This window comes from Macrobrachium nipponense, chromosome 47, assembly GCF_015104395.2.
Source record: "Macrobrachium nipponense isolate FS-2020 chromosome 47, ASM1510439v2, whole genome shotgun sequence".
NCBI lineage: Eukaryota > Metazoa > Arthropoda > Malacostraca > Decapoda > Palaemonidae > Macrobrachium > Macrobrachium nipponense.
This window is the reverse complement of record NC_087222.1, coordinates 27,498,499-27,504,946: the sequence shown is the minus strand read 5'-3', so window position 1 is coordinate 27,504,946 and position 6,448 is coordinate 27,498,499.

Here is a 6,448-nt window from a genome sequence, read left to right as displayed (position 1 = left end):
AGAATAAAAGAAGTTAAGGATCTTGACTACTGGGAAAGACTACAATCCTTAAAATTATATAGTGTAGAAAGGGGAAGAGAACGCTACATGATAATTCAGGCATGGAAACAGATAGAAGGAATTGCCGAAAACATCATGGAGCTAAAAATATCAGAAAGAGCAAGCAGAGGTGGATTAATAGTGCCCAAAACTATACCAGGAAAAATAAGGAAAGCATACAGGACATTAATCCACTACACACCAGCATCGACAATGCAACGTCTATTCGATGCGTTGCCAGCTCATCTGAGGAATATATCAGGAGTGAGCGTAGATGTGTATAAGAATAAGCTCAACAAATATCTAAACTGCATCCCAGACCATCCAAGATTGGAAGATGCAAAATATACCGGAAGATGCACTAGCAACTCTCTGGTAGACATTAGGCCGGGTACCTCACCCTTAAGGACCTGGGGCAACCCGAACAAGATGTAAGACCGTCTGTAAGGTAAGGTCTCTCTCTCTCTCACACACAGACACGCACACTCTTTCTCCTCCACTCTCTAAATAACCGTGCACTTGATAATACTTGGACTAAACTCCACTGATAATATAAACTGAAACTGAACTTTCTTTTCAGGCTAAAATGGCTATCACTTTCACTCACTTTTAGTCTCTATTTGGTTCATTTGCTAAGATGGAAAAGGGAAAATCATCGCAGAGAGAGAGAGAGAGAGAGAGAGAGAGAGAGAGAGAGAGAGAGAGAAAGGTCCTAAGGAAAAATACAATAGAAAAATTGAGGTTTTTACACATAACTTCTCTGGTCCAATATTCACAGCACTCGACACGAATAAAATACAAAGAACTTCTAATAAACAGTTGATTGAAGATATTTATTCATATAATAACAAAAAATGATTCGATGGATATTCTGTCTATTTACAAAAGGGCTTTGATCTCCTCCAGAGGAGAAGCTTTTAAAGGACATATATACGACCCCTTGTCTCCTGAAGCAATGAAAACAGTGATGATATCCTGAAATCGACGCCATTTGCATAAACGAAGCTGGAAAAAGGACTCTTTTGGAGATATATATTATGAATTGTTCCTTCATGTATAGGAGTGTGGTGAAGGTCTCGAGGTCTCGATAGGAATCATGGCATCTTCCTGTTCCAAAAATCGGGAAATTAATATCCTACAGAATTGAATAAACGGAAATAAAAACGAAAAATTATGAATATTCTCAAGGAATTGTTGGCTTAAAATGGACGAAGTGACCCTTGTTGCTTCTCAGAAGCGCCGTCAGTCCCACCACCAACCTCCCTCAAAGTACACAGGAAGTCCAACAGCTAAAACAATGACTTATCGTCTTATAAAACAAATGATAAACGAGAGGACTTGTCTCGTACATAAAGAATTTACGTAAAGAATTCAATATTGCATTGTAAGGGATTTGCATCATTTTAGTGTCGTACAACCAGTAAGTCGTTCGTGAACATGATCTCTGCACGGAATATGCAAATTCATTGCAATTCGGTATATATATATTCATTTATATGCATATAAAATTTATATTTTACTAATATTTCCTATCATAACGTCAGTCGTTTGAGGAAATCGCTAAAAAAATAATATAGAGAATCACTTACGTCTGACAGCAGCCAACTCCGATGGCAACAGGGGAGACACTGTCCGAATGTGTGGATATGATTAGAAGGTTTTACAAGCAAATAGATTATCAGGTGTGGAATTGTTTTACAATTTCAGTTTATAAACTTTGATAAACATTTTCTTATGCAACAAAATTAAATTTAATGGATAGCGTTCCCGCAAAAGCAGTGGACCAGACAATAATAATCTTAAGCCACGAGTCAGACAGGAATCGGAGGATTGGGACGACGTTGCTTGTGTTTGCACCTACTCAGTATCTCGAAGAGAACACGTCATTTTCTTTTCTTGCCTGTTTTATGCTCTATTTCTAACCTTTCATTCACTTTCAGTAAATAAGTTTGATAACAATATCCAGTTCACTTTAGAGAAAAGTAACAATAATAAACTGCCCTTTTTAGACATACTCATAGAAAGAAAAGAAACAGGATATGAATTCAGCACATATAGAAAGCCCACACATACAAACTCATATATTAATTTCTTCTCTTTTCATAGTCATGATATAAAAATAGGGGTTCTAACAGGTTTATTTCTTAGGGCAATGAGAACGTGTGACCCTTGCAAGATAGAGCAAGAAATAAATTACATCGATAAAAGCTTCGATGCATTAGCATACCCGGAATGGTTCAGAAAAAGGGCACTCAACAAAGCTAGAAAATTTTTTTACAGAGCGAATGTAGAGAGTGCATGGAATAAAGAAAACAAGAAAATAGTTGCCCTCCCTTTTATGCCTAAAATGAAACAAATCACTTCAAAAATGAAAGAAAGTCAATATAAATTTGTATATACCTTTGATAATACCGTAAAAAACAAAGTATGTAAAAATAAATTGGAAGGAGAAGACAGTAATACAGATGATGTAGCGGGGGTATACATAATCAATTGCAATAATTGTGGAGACAGATATGTGGGGGAATCAGGTAGGGGAATAAGGACTAGAGTCCAAGAACATAGAAGGGCAGTACAGCTTAACTCTAAGGGGAGCGCTATAGCTAGACATTTTTGGGAAAATGACCATAGGATGGATTTCAAAAACAGTTGGCTTATATACAAAATTAGTCACAGGAGGGTAGTAGAAGGTGCACTTATCAGAGAGATTAAAGTAATTGAAGGAAACAAAGGTTTTACCTCAGAAGATCCCATAAGCCGAGCTTTGATATCAAAAGAAGCTAAGATTGACCCTGCTGACCTGGAGATTAGGTTTCCTGCCCAACAGACTTTTGGTGACCACACCCTTACCACAAGGGTGAATCCCATTGACCAATCAGCTCAGGATATCAGAGCGACAAGAGGGGATTGGCAACTTTCAAGAAAACCAGAACAGCCATCACATAAATGACAGCTCAACGAGAAGAAGTTCCAGAAGACTGCTGGGCCTTGACCCAGGCTAACATCTCTTGAGAATGGGCCACAGAAGGGCCTGAAAGTACTCGAGTGTGGAGTGAAACTAAATGTAAATACTTAGAAGTAAACAAGTTACAAAGTGATTTTGTGGGTTTCTTTTTCAATAATAATAATAATAATAATAATAATAATAATAATAATAATAATAATAAAATAATAATAATAATAAATAAAATCAGTATAATTCATCTCTTCTCTCTCAACTAATAATAATAATAATATAATAATAATAATAATAATAATAATAATAATAATAATAATAATAATAATAATAATAATAACTACAGGCCTATCACCTGCCTACCAATAATGTGGAAGTTACTAAAAGGTATCATCAGTGAAAGGCTATACAACTACCTAGAGGAGACAAACACCATCCCCCACCAACAGAAAGGCTGCAGAAGGAAGTGTAGGGGCACAAAAGACCAGCTCCTGATAGACAAAATGGTAATGAAGAACAGTAGGAGAAGGAAAACCAACCTAAGCATGGCATGGATAGATTATAAGAGGTTAATATCAGGAGAGGGATCTTCCAGGGCGACTCACTGTCCCCACTACTCTTCGTAGTAGCCATGTTTCCCATGACAAAAGTACTACAGAAGATGGATGCCGGGTACCAACTCAAGAAAAGAGGCAACAGAATCAACCATCTGATGTTCATGGACGACATCAAGCTGTATGGTAAGAGCGTCAAGGAAATAGATACCCTAATCCAGACTGTAAGGATTGTATCTGGGGACATCAGGATGGAGTTTGGAATAGAAAAATGCGCCTTAGTCAACATACAAAAAGGTAAAGTAACGAGAACTGAAGGGATTAAAGCTACCAGATGGGAGCAAACATCAAACACATAGATGAGACTGGATACAAATACCTGTGAATAATGGAAGGAGGGGATATAAAAACATCAAGAGATGAAGGACACGATCAGGGAAAGAATATATGCAGAGACTCAAGGCGATACTCAAGTCAAAACTCACGCTGGAAATATGATAAAAAGCCATAAACACATGGGCAGTGCCAGTAATCAGATACAGCGCAGGAATAGTGGAATGGACGAAGGCAGAACTCCGCAGCATAGATCAGAAAACATATGACAATACACAAAGCACTACACCCAAGAGCAAATACGGACAGACTATACATAACACGAAAGGAAGGAGGGAGAGGACTACTAAGTATAGAGGACTGCGTCAACATCGAAAACAGAGCACTGGGGCAATATCTGAAAACCAGTGAAGACGAGTGGCTAAAGAGTGCATGGGAAGAAGAACTGATAAAAGTAGACAAAGACCCAGAAATATACAGAGACAGGAGAATGACAAACAGAACAGAGGACTGGCACAGCAAACCAATGCACGGACATTACATGAGACAGACTAAAGAACTAGCCAGCGATGACATATGGCAATGGCTACAGAGGGGAGAGCTCAAGAAGGAAACTGAAGGAATGATGACAGCGGCACAAGATCAGACCCTAAGAACCAGATGTGTTCAAAGAACGATAGATGGAAATAACATCTCTCCCATATGTAGGAAGTGCAATACGAAAAATGAAACCATAAACCACATAGCAAGTGAATGCCCGGCACTTGCACAGAACCAGTACAAAAAGAGGCATGATTCAGTGGCAAAAGCCCTCCACTGGAGCCTGTGCAAGAAACATCAGCTACCTTGCAGTAATAAGTGGTACGACCACCAACCTGAGGGAGTGATAGAAAACGATCAGGCAAAGATCCTCTGGACTATGGTATCAGAACAGATAGGGTGATACGTGCAAATAGACCAGATGTGACGTTGATTGACAAAGTCAAGAAGAAAGTATCACTCATTGATGTCGCAATACCATGGGACACCAGAGTTGAAGAGAAAGAGAGGGAATAAATGGATAAGTATCAAGATCTGAAAATAGAAATAAGAAGGATAAGGATATGAAGTGGAAATTGTACCCATAATCATAGGAGCACTAGGCACGATACCAAGATCCCTGAAAAGGAATCTAGAAAAACTAGACGCTGAAGTAGCCCCAGGACTCATGCAGAAGAGTGTGATCCTAGAAACGGCGCACATAGTAAGAAAAGTGATGGACTCCTAAGGAGGCAGGATGCAACCCGGAACCCCACACTGTAAATACAACCCAGTCGAATTGGAGGACTGTGAAAGAGCAAAAAAAAAAAAAAATGAATAAATAAATAAAAAATAATAATAATAACAGAGAAGTCTGGGTATGTTTTCATTTTTTGAACGGAATCACATTTAGATGGAATGACATCTGAAGTTTTCTTGTTTTTTTATTTTTTTTGGGGTTTTTTTTTTGGGGGGGGGGCGGGGGGGGGGGGGGGGGGGGGTTGTGTGGGACATCAGGTAAAAGCAAAAGAGGGTTAACTTCCCCTTCTCGTTCCCCGATTCCTTCCCCTGGAGGGGAAGCAAATGAACGAGAATAATTGGATGAAGACAGAGAAGTGGAAGGGATTGACAGATGTAATGGTTAGTCATGAGAGAAGGAGAGAGAGAGAGAGAGAGAGAGAGAGAGAGAGAGAGAGAGAGAGAGGGTGGGGGCGGGGGAAGGGGTTTGAGGGAATAATCACTGCCTCTAGATTGGAGGAAATATAAAAAACGAAGACAAATATTGGAGAAACTCGAAGAGAAATGGAAACAATTCGAAGTGTCAACCATCTTCCCTTGAATAGCTGGAAGTGAAAGTCGAGTTCATTCATTGGAAAATTCACTAGAGCAAGATTCAGTTGCATACGAGAGGGAATTGTTTATTAATATTTTATCATTTACAAATGGCAGGCTGAATACAATAAAAGACTCATGATCAATTATTCAGAAGTCCTGCCTGACCCAGACACAAGTATGATGATCTGTTACTGAACACAGAATGAATACTAACACTGAGTAGGCTATTTACAAGTAGTACTGTATTTCTTAAAGTGTACAATGTAAAAAGTAAATACAGCTTTAACTACCGTTCAAACATATTATGAAATGGATCCTCATCATCTAGATTTTATTAATATGTTAGTGTCTTGTTCGTCATCAGGCAAATATAAATTGCCCGAATAAAAATAGAATAAGTCTCTATGAGAAAAACCACAAATAAATCAGATCTGGAAGCTGAATATTATAACATATCAAAGCTGGGTTGATTACAGTTTAGTTGCACGGACTGCGTAACACCATTTTGCCCGGTACTTAATCACTCCGCCAAGGTAAGTAGTTCCCGCAGAAGACCCGCAGACGACCCGACCCGAACCCATGTAACCCGAACATGCAACAACTTGAAAGCCAAAACAAACGACAGCCATCCTGTTTGTATTAGTCCGCCGATTCCATAGCAGACGAAACCCGTGGCCAAATAAACTGTTACCCTTGCCCAACTAATCTGTAG